The sequence below is a fragment of the Cuculus canorus genome, unplaced genomic scaffold, assembly GCF_017976375.1.
Source record: "Cuculus canorus isolate bCucCan1 unplaced genomic scaffold, bCucCan1.pri scaffold_123_arrow_ctg1, whole genome shotgun sequence".
Taxonomy (NCBI): domain Eukaryota; kingdom Metazoa; phylum Chordata; class Aves; order Cuculiformes; family Cuculidae; genus Cuculus; species Cuculus canorus.
The window spans coordinates 42,141-59,919 of NW_026527766.1; positions in this window are offsets into that span (position 1 = coordinate 42,141).

Sequence of the window (17,779 nt, forward strand, 5' to 3'; positions counted from 1 at the left end):
TACTAAGGCAAACAAATTCTACACTTGGTTTTCTTCTTCATTTCCAGAGGATGTAAAATAATGTAATTGATGGGGTCCTCGCAATACAACTTTGCTCTGAATGATTAAAACTGGATCTAAACCAGCATGTAGATCCACCACTGGTAGTGCCACTTTCTGACCCCCTGGTTTTAGGGACGTCTTCTAAGACAGCTCTGGGCTACCACTGTTTTCAAAGCCCTCGCTCTCTAGGCTTCCATCCTGGGTCAGGTAACAAACTAGAAGAGCAATTCTGGGTATTTCAGCAGCTTAAAAATTAAGTGTCTGCCCAATGACTTCCCTCTTCTCTCTTCTTATTATTCTGTGTGCCTGCACTTTCAACAGAACAAAAACACGCCCTGCTGGCTGTGCTAGAAAAGCGAGGATTTCAGTAAAAATCCTCTGCTCTAAGCCACTGATAGAAATCCTTCCGCTCTGAAGCAGCAGGTTTCAGTGCGTCATTCTAGTAAGAAGCCATTTGCTACAGGTACTTGTGCTTTAAAAATTAAAAACTGTGTGTAAATTTTGAGGAAAAAACTAATGGGGCTTTTTGCCTTTAACATTTCTTAGTAAACCCATTCTCTCATAGAAGAAAAGACGTGGCAACAAAACACTGAAAAAAAAAATCATAAAAACTCCACAGGACAAAAAAGTAAAACAATGCTTCTGTCTATGACTTAATTCTAAACCAAATGTTTTCACTAGCTTTGTGTTTGAGGAGTAAATTAAAATCCCTTCTTAAGCACGTAGGAGACAAACATTTAAGAACATTTTTGTGCATATCCAGAGGTGCATTTAAAATAACCAGAAAGGATACAATCGCATGTTTGTAGGGTTCTTCTATGCTTTCCAATAAATAGAGATCCAGCAGTGCCTGAAAGTTAAAATTTGGACAGAAGAAAACACTAACTCCAGCCCCTCAGTGCAACAGATTTCCTCCAGTCCAAACAAAACCAGAAAGGTCCCACGAGTCAAAGAAAGTAGCAAACATACAAAGGCAGGATTATGACTTGAACTGCATATGAAAGGAACACACCAGCCTGTAGCTAGTGAAGTAAGCTCAGTAAGATGGACTTTCAAGTCAATCTCTGACACCCTGCAGCTTCCACCAAAACTCATCTGGCTGCATCTTCCACACAGGCTACTTAGGTCTACTTAGGTCTAAGTAAGCCTAGGCTTACTTAGGTCTTTCTAGAGTTTTCTGTACGATTTCCAAAGGAAAACCTATTGTCATCTAATCCAAGGCACATATCACCTATGTGCTAGCAAGCTACTCCAGGAAAGAGGGTTTACATTAGGAAGGAACTTTTATCCAATAGCCAGGAGAGTGCTAGGGGTGCCGGCTACGTGTAACTCTGACTGTCTTACTAAATTACAGAAAAGACTTGTGAGGAGGGGATTTAGGCCAAAGCAATTCTTGCCAGCTACCACTAGTCGATAAAAGAGAGGATTTCCTATTTTAACATGCCTTCTTCCACATCTTTGCTGTTTTCGCCCTATATCACTTTCCAATTTGAAAGAAAATCCCACAATCACCCTGAACACAATGACTATTAAGTGCTTGTTACAACTTCTCAGATTTAAGCCCCTTGTCGTAGCTAAGGCTGTCTTCCAACCATCAACAACAACAAAAGCTGACGTTTCCATAATTATAACCCAAGCATTATTCCAAACAAACCAAAGATACTATCAGACAAACCTTTGTCAGTAAGCTCTTGTTGTTCTCTTTGTAAACAGTTTAAGACTCTGCCCAGGTTGTTTAAGAGACACTGGCAGTGCTGAAGGGACTGTAGCGTTTTTGGATCAAGGAAGCGGCAGGAGCCATCAAACAGCGGAACATTGTATCATTACCCAACAGAGCAATTTCAGAGTTTCAAGGTACACGTGGGCAATATCACATCCCAGCAGGTTACTGAATAAGCTCAGATAGAAAGAATGAATTTGCATTTGCAGAATGACTACACTAGTACTCACATATGTGGTCAAATTCATCTTTGGTGTAGACCACTTTCTTCCACGCACAGTCACGAATAAACTGTAACTTCACTGCCATAATTTGGCTGCTCTTTAAAAGAGAGAACAAAACCCAAATTAACCAACAGTTTCAAACTAAAAAAAGACAAATCAGAAAAGCAGCCTTACTAGTCTTACTTTCAGATGTCCAATGTTTAATGCATCTAGTCAGGAGTTCTAAAGATCTTGCCTGGACAGCCGCAGACAATATCGTCTCTAACTGCTCCTCCTAAGCAGAACAGACAAAATTAAATGAGAACATTCCATACTTTCAACATCTAAGCCATCAACAGTACAAATCTCTGAATGATATCATCACACTTCAGCAAACAGAAACTAAAACAAATCTTGATTTCCCAAGTTATTTCCGAGCTGGAGCCGATACCAGAACATCTGACTGGAATCTTAAGAGTCTGCATCAGGCTTGCAAAATAAACAGTGTAGGGGGCTAGGCCTACTTGCCAAGGAATTTATTTTTAGCTACCACACAGTGCAGAACTTTTATTTGCCCTAACACACCTCCACAAATCTGAAATCCATGTCTTCTCAAACATTCACATAATTTTTCTTTTTCTAAGTTCTGCACTGCTTTTTCAAGTTAATCAGGGATCCAAGCCCTAACTCCTGACTACGCAGGTAGTCCAACAGATGGGTGATGACGATGGAGCAACTTTCCTTGACTTCCTCAAGAGCTCTGTTCTTGCTCCTCCAGCACTGCTCTATTTCTTCCTGGACAGACAGTCCCTGACCGGGCTTCAGCTGGAGACAAGGACAGTTTTACAGTCTCCACAGTGGGCCTAAAACATTACTATTTGCATGAAACTGGCAGGATACCATAATAATTACACATGGGGATGAGCATAAAATGAGCATAAAATGTTCTCTGACACCAAAAGCAGTGCAACAGAAGAAACTGAGCCAAGGCACATCTCTTTAGGAATTCTCAAGAAAGAGATAGTAAAAGCTTACCTCCTTCTGGAAACCGCTGCAAGTCACATGGATGACTCCAGAGCTCAGCAAGCACACTCCATCTGCAGAAACAACAAACGTTGGACAACTTTTCAGACTCTTGGAGTTACGTCACCATTAGTTTACATTTTTCAAACAGCAGTAACCGGAAAGATAGAACTGACTACCCATTGTCTTCATCAGATCACTTACAAGGTTTTTTTTTTTAAAAAAAATTGCTGTGTAAGGAGTTGTTACTGTAAAAGACAAGACATTGTTTCTTACTAGTAGAAAATATGACACACCTGACATTTTTAAAACACCCCTCTCTACTTTGGCTTAATTCTGTTATAGGAAATGGAAACACAATGCTTACTTACTATTAAGAATACAGAAAAATACTGAAGAGCAAACGCCTCTCTGACAGGTTCTAGACACGCTGTCCCTTTTCTTGTTCAAATTGTGTCAGTTCTATGCCAAATCAAACACACAATTAATTGCTAATTAAGTTTTCCATACACGAAGAGTAGACCAAGACCTTTAGCTAGATGAAGAGTTCAGGAAAAAACCCATATGCTAGGAGCACAGACCTGACTCCTTTCAGAAAGCACCTACAAATAATTATTGGATACACTTATATCACTCAGCTGGCATTATTAATTGCCAGATTGGACTCAGTTACATGCTTTAAGAATAGCTCCTTTCCAGCAGATGCAGAATGAAAGAACACTCTTACCACCCACAATCAGTATAAACCCACCCAAATCAACAAACAAGTAATTGCAGTAAAGATTTTAACATAACACACTGACAATGTTAGACCCCATTTCTCTCAAGAAGCGGAGGGTGGAAGGATCAGTCTCCTCTGGGGAGAACACATTCTCTGGGTATAAGCAAAGTGTGGGGTATATCCCTTACCCTCACAGAGTAAGGAATAGCCTTCCTTTCCTCCAGCAGATCAACAATCCCACCCAACCTGGTGTCATCTGCAAACTGACTGAGGGTGCACCCAATCCCCGCATCCATATCATTGTTACAGATATTAAACTGAATCAGCCCCAGTACTGAGCCCTGGTCACTGCTTGTGACCAACTGCCAGCTGGATGCAGATGCAGATGCAGATAAGAGGTTGGAACGGGGAATGAAAGACACAGGTAACATTGCCAAACAATGGAGAAAATGGGCTTATTGGTCAGAAAAAGGCAGCTGAAGGAAGAAAACAACAGATGACCGCGCCGTACATCACTACAGCATGTCAGCAAGCATAAAATAACCCCTCTTATTTTCCTGAATGAAGTCCCACATAATATATATTTTTAATAAACACAAGAAACCAGTCTATACAGATATTTAAGACTTGTAGACTGTGGGTACAGATCAGTATTCATTGCTTAGATGACACGGACATCAGAACAAACCTTCATGAGTATTATCCTCTATGTTAACATTGTCATAGAAGTCTTCTATGGTCTGACAGCTCATTAATTTAATATTGCTGGTTTGCCTTCTCCAGGGAAGAATTCCACTTGCAAGATCTAAACTGAACCTTTCTTTACAGCATTCCAAACCCTAGAGAAAAAGAAAAGATGAGAGAAAAGGTCATTCTGAGATAAAGACACCCGTTTGACCTCAATAGGAAAGAATATATCTATCTAATATAAGATGCATATTATATTGTATCCACTTCCCTTGAGCTTATTTCTGATGGCAAACAGACAGAGCTCAACAGAAAACCAAGAACATAATCCCAAAGATCAGAAAAGAATAAAGAGATACCTTTATTTGACCCCATTTTAAGAAAGGGAAAGTGACAGAAGCTTATTCAAGTCTGCAGTCTGGTTAAACAAAGCCCTTCAAAACCCTGTCTTCTTTTCCCACACATGCCATTAATTAGGTGTTCAAATCCAGAATAATTTTTTTTCGTAAAAGCTGCTTCCTTTTCAGGAATTTAATGTACACAGGCTCTTTGCAGATGCATCCAGTGGGAACACGCAGTGTGCCAGTATAAAACTGTACGACTTGTTTCCAAAAAGGATGCACAAAGACCATGCGCAGGAAGGCTCAGCAAAGGATTTTTGTTTTTTTAAGGCTGCTCTGACTTTTGATGGTAAACATTCTCCCTGCCAACTTCACTGATACTCAATTAGAGAAACAGTTTTCACCTTCTCACAGACGTGCTCCACTTACCTCATACACGACTTGGCCAGATGCCAAACTTTTTCGATCACCAAGTGTTAACTGCACCAGGTGTAAACTCAAAACATTGCCTTTGCTGAAAGAGGTATAAATGATGAAATGTGATTACAAAGCTGCTTTACAGTCCTCGTTATAATTGTATTAGGTCAAGACTGAAGTGTTCTTAAAAGTATGCTCTTCCTGACCAGAAAAACACCACTTCCCAAAACAAGATAACTGGTCACCTTTTGCCACTAAACCAGAGGAAGAAACTCTGATGCTAGCAGCTTCAGGGCCAAATGCTAACCATAGCATTAGAAAGCTTTCACATGTTGGATGGGCTAAAAATTGTTGGAAATAGTTCTTCGCAGTGAAGATCAAAATTGCTTTAGAGTCATACTTCAAAAGATCCCACTCTAGGACCAGCTAAGCTGCTTAAATAGCTTCCTGACACAAAGACAGAGAGGTCTTTCTCCCTTGCCCTCATCACCAAAGTTCCAGTCCCTCTTGCCTACACTGGACCCTTCCACATGCTGATTTGATTCATTAGCTTATCAGAAAACGTTGACTTTTCTGCTGAACAGTGATGGCTCTCAGCCAGGTGAGCTAAAAAGGCTCATGAAGGCTCCAAAGACAACTGAAGCTTGCACAGAGGAATCAGCAATACCGTCACCTCTTTCCTCTAGGGGCAGCTGTTCTATTGACACCTTCTGTGTCCTAGACCAGCAGCCTCAACTACTAGGAATGCTGCTTTAAAACTGCCATGTGAAAATCAAACCAATCATGAAGCAGTCATCAAGAAACAAAGGAAATCTTTTCCAAACGCAAGCACAAAAATATAGCCAGTGTTGTTCTGCCTTCTTCAGAAGGTAGGAACTAGTAGATCCTTCCTCAATTCTGTAAAATCCTGTAAAAATCACATTATAAGTTAACACCTTCTGTAGCTGAATCACCTGCAGAGCTAAATAGACAAAACAAAGATATATGTATCAACTGAATGTGAACAAGTGTATTGAAAGAAGTGTCAGTGGCTTATTGCACGTTGAAATTCACCTTTCTTGGGTAGACTTAACAGCCCACAAGTAGCAATAATTGCTAGCATCATTCTCCGGCTCTTGAAAAGTCACGGTGTAGACAGGGATGCTTCTTCCTCCAAGCCGACAGTATTGTCTACACGTTTATGAAAAAAAGGGGGGTAGAAAAGAAGAAAAAAGGTGAGTGTACTGGCCCTAACAGTTTGTAGATGGGTAGAAGCATCTTCTGAGAAAGAGCAGCCGACATGCTTATCCTCAAAGTGCAGAAGGTCATACTTCCATCTCAAAGAAGTGAGTCAAGGGAGACATTCTGCTTTATGCAGCAGTCAAGGAGCAACAAAATTACTGCCCATGAAATGATATAACCTGGATTTATGCCCTCCTCTGCCTGAGGAGGAGAAACATACATGATCGCTTCAGCTGCCAGGCAAAAGAATGTTCCTGCTCTTGTAGCCTACTTTTACATTGAACTGAGAAGGCAGCATACCTCCTGAACACATTTAAAACAGCGCCAAAGAGAAGTAGCTTCCTCTTTCTTTACTTGAACTATGGAAAGCATTTTTCTTCCAGACTTCTGAACCTTACTGGCACCTTCACAATCTATTCTTGTCACCTAATTATTCCTTCACTGTCTATTTAGCCATCCAATAGCTTCCGGTGAGTCACTGTAGATTTGTGGGAGCAACCCCCTGTCTGAATTTGGTCAACTATTTCAAGTGAGATTGCTCTTCGGCAGATTTAAAATCACCTCTTATTTTCCTTCCGCTTAGAGCTTTACATGTTCCTTATTCTCATCTCCAAGTGTTCCAGGCAAATTTCATGCACGTGCATCTTTGCCTTGGACACGGTCAATCTTCTATTTTGGTCAAGGCAGAAATGTAGGAAAGAATTTATTTCCAGGCACAGACCAGCTATTGACTTTCCCCGTCTCATTAGTTTCATCCCAGACACTTTCAAGAATATTATCAACAAAAACACATTATTAACACACTTCAGCCTACTTACTCCAGCTTCAAAGTTTTCATATTTCATAGTGACAGGCAGCCATCTGAAAAAGCCACATCCAGGTGATTGCTTCTGCTTATGTAGCCCAGCATCGATATTGGTGTTCCTGATGGGTTTGGTAACTGAAAGCAGAGATGCCTCCCTTCTCTTGTGGCAGTCTCTCTTCTTGGTGGAACTTCAGCAGGAAATGTAATGACCAATCTGAGATCTACGCATACAAAAGCGGATATGAACGTGTTATGCAGTTTAGGTTGCATTTTAAACACTGATGTGAAAACACCTATAATCTCATTCCACCGTCCCAGGAAAAATACCCTTTTAAGCAAGACTTTTTTTTGCTGTTTCCATTTTGTAGGCACTCAGAGAACAAAAGAACTCCCTGATCAGACGGGTGTTCTCACTCGTGTTTCAACATCAGGTAAAAGTGTAACCTTCCTAGAATGGTTTGTGTTAGTTGAGACCTTAAAGATAGACAGCTTCTCCTTGGACTCTGTAAAATCCGCAGCTTGGGCCTCTTGATGAAGCTGTCTAAAGTGACACCAACTCCTGAAGCTACTTTTGTGATACTCAGGAATGTTTGCAATCTGAATAGACAAATTAGAGATTCCATGCATCTAAATGCATGATTCAGGATAAGTCCAATTTATTGTAGAAAACAAGCCTAGACTTTGCCCTGAGTCAATTAACAGAAGCAGAAGAACATTCCTGAGGAACAGGGCACCTCTGACACAACTTCCCACCAGGCAGCTGCACTGACTCAGATGGTAAAATTCCTACACCTCACTGGAAAGAAGGGGACATTTTTAACCTTAGGATTAAGCTGCTCCCTTTTTAGATCAGTGCAGAACTGTATGGTGTCCAACTGCCCTCTGTAATCAACAGTCACCAATACCTGCACACTACCGTTGTCAAAGAGGGATGCGTATTGTTTATCTAAAAGACACACATTTTCCTACTTTTCAAAGTCAAGTTTAAAAACTGCAAGCTTACCCAATGCTTCTATTCCATCCAGACTCCCAGATGTACCGTCCAAACAACGGTCAACCAGAAACAGATGACTGACATCTGTAGCCAATGTGGCAATGCCAAAGAGCTATCGCAGGCTCTGATGTAGGTGTTGAGTGCTCACACTGGGTCCTGGTGATTGGTTATGGGTTCTACAGCAATCACCTACGGGAAACCACAAGTTAAGATTTAAGATGTTTGACCAGCTAAACAGAAATCATTCAAAAGCGAAGTCAGAATTAACACATCAGAAACGAGAAAGTAAATACAGGATCATAAGACTTAGAAACAAAGCATCATTTCCTATTAGATGAAGAAAGAAAAAAATCTCTCTACAAAAAAATCTGTTACTGCTTTCATTTACTACATTTCCTACAGGTTTTAACTGAATTAACATTAGGTTAGATCGTGCATTCCACTACCACAGCTCACCAGTTTCCCCTTCCTGCTTAGGCAATTACCTCTAAGAAAATAGAGAAAATCAGTTATATGCAAGAATATTTATTGTAGTAAGAAAGACAACACTAAATCTTGTTCTCCCGCTGTTCACAGCCCACCAGCACTGTGATGCAGGCTGTGCCTTCTTTGCCAAACAGGTACGATGGGAAATCGTGGCTGTAAGTCAGATGAGGCAGTGGCCAAGTTGCATGGTACTGGTAGACGCACCATTGCCACGGGAATGGAATGTTTTGGGAAAGTGTTTAAAGGAGATACGAGCTTAGGAGAATTTACACTGGTCCTAAAAGCAGCAACCAGCTAATGGGAAAAGAAGTTTTAAATGCACACCAGCACTTTTAGGAGTGTTAACAAAGCTTTTAAAAGCCAGGCGACTACAACGGCAACAAGAACAGCAGCTCGTTAGGTAAAAAGCTAACTCCAGCTAAGGAAGAAGGGCACACTGCTCTCTAACATGCCAAGCAGTCTGCATGCAAATTTATGACAAGGTGAAGACAAAGTCCTTCGCACATCTTGTGACGCACCCAGGACAAGACTGGCTGCTATAGCACTGATACGAGCACATGGAGACTCCAGCATTAAAGCTCCGCCATGAAAAAACGTGGGCTGGTCTGAGCCTTTGTACAAAATGCACAACTTCCTTGCTCACAGAAGATATACCTATGCAGAAAATCATTCGTAAACTAAGGTGCTTATTAAAGCCTTGAGACAGTAACAACATCAATCCTAACAACGTTATGGCATTTTTCATTCAAACAGAATTTACTTCTTGATTATACGCTGCTGTCAGCAGGCAGCCTGCCTTTCCAGCTAAAACTCTAAGACTTATCAAGGTGGTAGGGAAACTAACACAGTGAAGCACCAACTCGACTCCTGTCTTTAGAACTTACGACAGTACAAACCCTTACTATTCGTCATCACACTGCAACCTTACAAACAAACAAAACTTTACCCGTGTTCTAGCAAGTCCAACCCTATCACCTTATGGAAAACTGAGGGATAAAGAAGCATTTCTCGCTTGCTGCTTCTAGATGATAAAAATCCAGTGAATCTTGACGGTCTAGCCCCTTATGCTGATTCCTGTTTACATTAAGATAAAGGGATATCACACCCTTCAAGGTTATGGGTTACAGAAGAGAGAAAAAAATAGGAACATTACACCAGTGGACCCCATCTACACAAGCACAAGGCATAGTGAAGAGAGATTCAAGTGCTGCGGCTTGAAAGACAACCTGACAACAATCTGTCAGATAACTCACTAAAGGCTCTTTCTTCCTATCCAGAGTCCACAAAAAAAAATGTCTTCTGCTCTGAAGTCACCTGCTTGCTAGTCTGAGATTGATGCGAATGTGTCTAAGCCACTGTCAGCAGAACTAAGGGACTCTGAGATCTTTTAAAGGCAGTATTTCTGACAGAAATTAAGCATGTAGGAAAGGTATCTAACAGACACTCCAAAAAATAGGCTTTCTTGTTTTTTCTCTCCGGCTGAAAAAAAGATATTTTTCAATGCCTTTAAGTAGGTAACTAGGTGCTCTACAATAAACCCAGAAAACTCATTTTACTACCAGAAAATTCAAAAGATAATGGTACCAAGCAGCCTGTGAATTTACATGGAGGCTCAGTCGACTGGATGCTCTCAAGTGATAACATGTTAATGCAATACAGAAAAAAACATGCCTGCAAAGAGATGCTCCTAAGCTTTTCCTGAAACTGGGTTATGTACCACGTAACAACATAAAAGCTTCATTCCTCTCATTAAAAAGTACGTACCCTTGTGGGAAGAACAACTGCTTTAACCACTCTTGACATTTCAAGGTCATACAGGCACTGAACACTTCCCTCTCCTTCTTCCAAAGCAATCATCAGTCCAGTTCTTTTCTCCCACAAAAACTCCTTCACCACTCGGATAGTGGGAGGCTGTTCGTGCGCTCCTCTGAAATAGTATGCAGAGAGCCGCTGGCCTGTCACCGAGTTCACTATCTCGAGGTGAGGAGCACATGCCAGCTGTGCTAGGTCACTTAGCCCTGGAAGAGGAAAGAAAGCTGACTGAAGCAAGTTTCCAAGCAAAGACTGAAAACAAGTGAAAAAACACAGTCCCTGCTCCTTTCCTTCAAGAACAGGTCCTAAGAGGAAGACGGACTTGCCTAATTCTGGTCAATTATTTCAAATCACCCCCTGAAATCCTCAAGTAAGACATCTTAAAATGGGCAACCTTAGAGCTTTGCATTTGTATTTGTCATTCCTGCACTGAAGACTTTAGATTGTTTGGGGTAAAGATTACAATACATTGATCCATAGTCTTCACTCCAAATTTGGCTTGGGTTTGCTAGAAATCATCTCAACAGGCACAGGAAGACAAGACTTAACGCATACTTCAAATATAACCAATTAATTTCTAAAGTTGGCTTGACACATGCCTGCTCTGGGTGGGGAGCTGCATTTCAACAGGAAATTATCTTCAAGTGGGCACTGCACGAGTAAATATTTGCACATGATGCTCACAGAAAGAAGGAAACACATTTCATTTCACTGAACGACTTCAAGTTCAAAGAAATGGTTGGACTCAACGATCCAAGATGTCTTTTCCAACCTAGTGATTCTGTGAAAGTACTGACTCAATTACTGCCTTTACAGTCATGTAAATAGACTCTCCCTGCTCTTGACAGAAGCCTAGACATCCAAATAGGCACCCAGCTCTACTTTCAGATCACCTTGCAAGTCCACCTCCTAATCTGCTCAGCTCCTTTCAGCAACTCTCACTTGGTACCCATCCACATCCTTATTCAATTCTTTGGGAAAATGACTGCAGCACTTCACTCTGTTATCCTCTTCCCTCTGTTTTCATTCAGACTCCCAAGAAAAAGCAGGGGGCGTTGCCTCTGTAACATTGTACAAAAACTATTTCTGCACCTGATGTTATGAGGGGCATAGAGCTCGAGCTGCTACAAGTAAACAGGGCCCAAAACAGCACTGTTGCCCTTTTGAAAACTGCCTTCCATAGAACTAAAAACCGAGGAGGGCTCACTGACTCATCTTTAAGTAAATTATTTTTGTAGCCCAGGATAGGTGCAGGTTGTTGTCCTTTCAAACTTTCGCTCGACTAACCTTTAATACTAGCACTTTTAAGGGTTAAAACAGCCTTTTCCTTCTCTCTCAACCTGATGCATCTTAGCAGCACCCACCTGACACACCTGATCCTGTGCTTCAGGTAACCTCCAGGCAATAATTGCTTTAGACCAAGACCAAAGTAAAAGGAAAATGCTCACCTCCAGAAAACTTCCCGTGCAGCACAGAATCTTGGGTGACCTCATGTTTCGCGAGTGCCTGAAGAGTCCCCTCTGGGAACCGCAGCAGGCTGCTTGTCACCTGCACTCTTAGGTCTCGCATTCTTCACTCTAAATAAAGAAAAAAATGGGAGAGGAGCTCATGTCAGCCATAAACACTTTTGAGATCGACAGAAGTTCCATCAGTACGCTGGGAAAAATCTCCTCTACATTGCCTGTAGCTCTTTTCCTTACAAAGATGGCCTTTAGGACAGTTTTGGATCTCACAGCAGAGCAAAGGGAGAATCCTTTACATTTCTAATGTCTCTGAGATCACCAACAACAAGTGACACAGAGGTATGAACAAGATAAAGATCAGGGAAAAACCAATATGCTCTGTGCAAGTCTATTTATTGAGGTTAGTAAGGTGAGATCGGAGAAAAATTATCTTTTAACAAGAGTTTCACAGCAATATGTATGAGTTTTCCTTTCTCCTTTCCCTTGCTTTCATAATTTAGTATTTGTTATCAATTGTCTTTGAATAGTTATCGGGCATTACTTATGTTGTGCTCCCTTCTGGCATGTTTCTTTTCACCATTAAGGCACCCTAAGTTCTTAACTAACTTCCTTCTCAATTTCTTCCAGAAAAAGTGTACCGCAGATATTTCCACAGGGCAAGCGATACGGATTTTCATAGCTCAACAGTTAGAAGGTAGTTTCCCACACCCTTACGACGGAAATAGAACACAGCACTTGAAACCACTGGGGTTTTCTACAGTTAAATCCTCATCCTCCTTATTCCAGTCCCTTCCTTCCTATTTTCTGTCCTTATCACATCTCGGCAGTGTGGAAAGTGTCCTTGCCCACAGCAAGAGGCTTGGAACTAGGCGATCTTTAAGGTCCCTTCTGCCCCCAAATGATTCCATGATTCTATGAAAGAGCATCTGGTGAACGAGTTAGCAGGTGACTGAGTGAGTACCACTGGGTCATTTCTTTCTCACCTGGGCAGAAACACCGACCACTGACATTTCAGGCAAACCCTCTATGTTTAATCCAAAATCTAAGCTGTAGTCTATGAAGTCTCTAGCAGAACAGAGACGGTCTGTCTCAGAATTCTACCATCAGGCTTCCAGTGTTTGTGTGGATGCTTCACAAGCTCTCTGAGAAGTACAAATCTACAGCAGAAGGGAAGAAGAAAGCATTTCAGCTCTATATCCCATCAAGCCCCAACACCTAAGCTCCTAGGTTCAAAGCAGACCACAGATTTGATTTCCCTTCACATGACAAAACCAAACAAAAGCACCACAGACCACAATCTGACACCGGAGCCAGTTTACCCAGCCACCTCCAACAGCTCTTCTCTCACACGACTGCCCTTTCCCTCCACAAATACGCTCCCTGTCTAACGGGGCTAAGCTAGCAAGAGTTCCAAAAGTCATTTCTGACATTGTGCTCTTTTTTACCTTGCTTGGAGTACCTGGACAGCAGACACAGGTCCTAAGTGTCCCTGTAGACAACAGAAATGCAGCCTTCCGACACAGCAAGACAGCACTCAACCAGTCGCTTCCAGTACACCACACCGGTGTGGCATTGCACCCACCGCTTGCTCCTCTCATCACGGGTTACAGGATGACCGCACCACAAGGAAGGGGGAGGTCTTCTCTAATCATTGGACAGCACCTGGTCCAACCATCCCTGCTCAAGAAGGGCCACCTGGCAACCTGCCCAGGACCATCCCCAGGCGGCTTTTCAATATCTAATTCTGAAACACACTTTTACAAAAAGCAACCTGACAAGCTGAACTGCAAAAACATTTGCAACACGTGCAACAGGGCCAGGTGTTTGGCAACTCTCTCCTCCCAGTCTGTCTTCACCCACCACCTACATAAAACCATGCCAGACTGGCAAAGGATTCTCACAATTACTGCCCTAAAAGTATATCCAACAGCTTACTAGGTAAAAGACATGAAATTAACAGAAGTCTGGTTAAATTTGTTTCACCCACCAAACCAGTAAAACCTTGTAAGACCAGCAGAGGCTTGTCACCATTATGGCTTTGCCACTACCGTGTTTAGCCATACACCCCAAAAGGGGTTCAGCCCAACGTACTCTTCAGTACCACGAAGCATAAGACTTTGCTCTCTTTAATGCAGAGTGGAGACTGTTTTGAAAACAAAACACATCACCTTCCTAAGAAGATGGCATGACAGGTCATGGTTTAGCATTTAATGAACAGTGGGCACACAGCCCTGCTTAGCTCAGAGAACAAATGTGGAAAGCTCTTAAGGCAGTCAGATTGCAGGCTGAGCAGCTCACTGTTCCCCACTGCGGTTGTGTTTCTCATCACTCTGAGCACTGTGGCCACCATATGATCTGCTCAAGCTTTTCAGAACACACCCATCACAGCCCGTTCCCTATGGTGACACACAGGCTGCAGCCAGCACTCCCAGTAGGGGTACGCCACGTCCAGAACCCGGGTGCCTGAAGCTAACAGCGTAGCAGTGGCACTGCTGGATGGAGATGGCACCAGATGTACAGTTTCTAACTTCCATCGTTTTGTGGTTGGTTTGAACCCTGATGATCCTGAAGGTCATTTATCAATGACCTGGATGAAGGCATTGAGTGCACCCTCAGCAAGTTTGCAGATGACACTAAGCTGGGAGGAAGTGTCGATCTGCTGGAGGGTAGGGAGGCTCTGCAAAGGGATCTGAACAGGCTGGACTGCTGGGCCGAGACCAATGGGATGAGGTTTAACAAGGCCAAATGCCGGGTCCTGCACTTGGGGCACAACAACCCTATGCAGCGCTACAGACTGGGGGAAGAATGGCTGGAGAGCTGCACGGAAGAGAAGGACCTGGGGGTGCTGGTTGACAGCCGACTGAACATGAGCCAGCAGTGTGCCCAGGTGGCCAAGAAGGCCAACGGCATCTTGGCTTGTATCAGAAATGGGGTCACCAGCAGGTCCAGGGAGGTTATTCTCCCTCTGCACTCAGCACTGGTGAGACCGCACCTTGAATACTGTGTTCAGTTCTGGACCCCTCACCACAAGAAGGATGTTGAGGCTCTGGAGCGTGTCCAGAGAAGAGCAACGAAGCTGGTGAGGGGGCTGGAGAACAAGTCTTACGAGGAGCGGCTGAGAGAGCTGGGGTTGTTTAGCCTGGAGAAGAGGAGGCTGAGGGGAGACCTTATTACTCTCTACAACTACCTGAAAGGAGGTTGTGGAGAGGAGGGAGCTGGCCTCTTCTCCCAAGTGACAGGGGACAGGACAAGAGGGAATGGCCTGAAGCTCCGTCAGGGGAGGTTCAGGTTGGATATCAGAAAAAAATTCTTCACAGTAAGAGTCATCGGCACTGGAACAGCTGCCCAGGGAGGTGGTCGAGTCGTCTTCCCTGGAGGTGTTTAAGGAACGGGGGGATGAAGTGCTGAGGGACATGGTTTAGGGATTGTTAGGAATGGTTGGACCTTTCCAACCTTGTGATTCGGTGATTCTGTGAAGGGTTTCATGTGTTTTGCTCAGTGAGAGACTTCTCTCATAGCTCCAGTCAGACCTATTTTCTAGACAATATGGAGACAGAACATCACCGATTTAACCATCTATCCACTAACTTCATTTTAGATCCATGAAGGGGCTGCTTCTGAATATCATCTTTGTCAGCAGCCAAGGTTTGAGAAGGATCATTTCTATGATGCTTGGGGCTCATGCACCACGGCCCAGAGGGTTCACAAGGGAAGGTGCTCAACACGGGTACCCTTTCATCCAAAACACATATGACCTTCTGCGAGAGTTTGGATACCTACAGATCCAAGCCACCAAAACAGACAATGCAGGTAATGAACCTTCTGTAGATCACTATGAACAGAGTATATTAACTGCTTACCCTATATAGGGTTGAGCAAATACCAGCTGTGTTTGAGAAGCAATGAGTTCTGGTGACAGAACACAAGGGACGGGGACAAGAATCATGTCCACTGCTGCGGTGAAACCTCCAGCTGACTGTGGCAGTCACCAAAGTCAGAAGGTTCCTATAGACCCTCCCCAGCACTTCTTTCAAAGACACAATTAGATCAGTTACATCTTCTAGGGATGGAGCGTACGTTCCCAGAGGGATTGCAGCTTTCCCTCAGGAGCCAGCACATCCACCACGTGCCTGGGCAAAGGAGACCTTCAAGAACCTCCTCACTTACTCTTACATGCCACGTGGAGGGCATTTTGCTGCCTCTGAGGAACCAGAGCTTCTGGTACAAGACATCATGCACTTTGTCACAAAGGTGGAACAGCTGTGAACCTGCAGCTTAAGTACACACATGGAATGGAAGCGAGTTCCTCTGCCACCACCAGAACCTTTCTATTGAGGGATTAAATAAAAACAATATCATCACACATAGAAGCCAATATTTTAGTTGGATAACTTATAGTACTGAACTTGTTAACCTCAAAAGCTCTTCGTAACAACAGTAACAAAAAGCATCTTGTCTTCTTTCATTCCCAGCACCACGTCATTGCTGCATTCATAGTTCAAGTATAACAGAATACGTCAACTGTTCACCACAGTAACATCATATTCAGTTGGGGAAGTGAGTAGGAAGCAACTGGCCCCTTGTTCCTCAGAACCAAGGCTTCTGCTCAAAACCTTCTTTAAATGCTCGAGTGTTAGCATCCGGAAGCATGCATTACAAGCAGCTTGGGTGGAAGTGGGAAGGGTTTTCATCTCCTGCACACACGCTACATTCAGGTCACATTTCATTTACGAGACCTGCAAGTACACAGTCGAGTACATACTCTGTACACACTGCAGCCTTTTGCATTCTAGCAGTTTCTCCTCCAGAGCCAGCTTTAGCAGTTACTACACATTGTAAACAGCTGTTAATGGATAAGGAAGCAGAGACAGCACTCCCAGTGTTCTCCAAGCTCAAAAATATCAACTATCTTTCCTCCTAGTTCTATAGTTCCATTTTGTTCCAAAAGGCCAAAGTTAAAATAGACATCAAGCGTAGAGGGTTACTCCAAACTTTCAAAGTTACTCTCTCCTTTCAAAGGACTTTCACCAGCTCACCCTGTAGTTCTTGCTAGCAAGAAACTCCAAGCAACCTCGCTACCAGTAGGCTCAAGTTTCACTTTGAACGGGACAGCTATTGGAGCCATTAAGCTCATTAGGCTAGAGACATACCCAGCTGACTGAAGAGGCCTCCAGCAACTGTCTAGTCCTGACACGGCGTCGTGCTCTACTCCCTCCTCCTCCTCCACTTTGTACCAGAGATCAGATCAGAAGCAAAGGCTCAGGTTCTTCTTCCAGGGAATACATTCGGACTTGGTAGGGGAATCTGACAGGTGAAGCTAACGCTGAATTTGATCACACTCCCCTCTTCTTCACCTATCAGAAACATTTAGAGTCTAAGACTTCTAAGAGGTGAAAGTAAACAAGAAACCCACTTTGTTGTTGTTGTTTCAAGCAAACATAAACTGGGATATTGAGGCAGGTGTCCCAGCTTCCTCTGAAGAGGGTTAGAGCAGGAACTGCTTACTTTTAGTTGTAACTATGTATTGTTTTGTGTGTATAACTGATTGTCAGGACTCCTCACCAGTACAAGGCGGTGCTAGGTACGAGACCTCCCAGTCCCACTCTCTGGATTATCAAGTAACTGAAAGGATTTACAGGGAAGTTAATTTTCTCAGCGAGATGGGCAAACTCTTGAGTCCTCAGGCCTCAGCCTGCAGGGAAAGTTCTCCTTTTACAGAAGCAGGATAGACAAAGAACAGTGATGGCCTAGGTGGCAAAGGCCATGTGCATTCACACACACTATCTAGAGCCCCAAACAATCAGCTAACATAGTACTTCTTACCAAAGAAACAGCCGGGAGAGA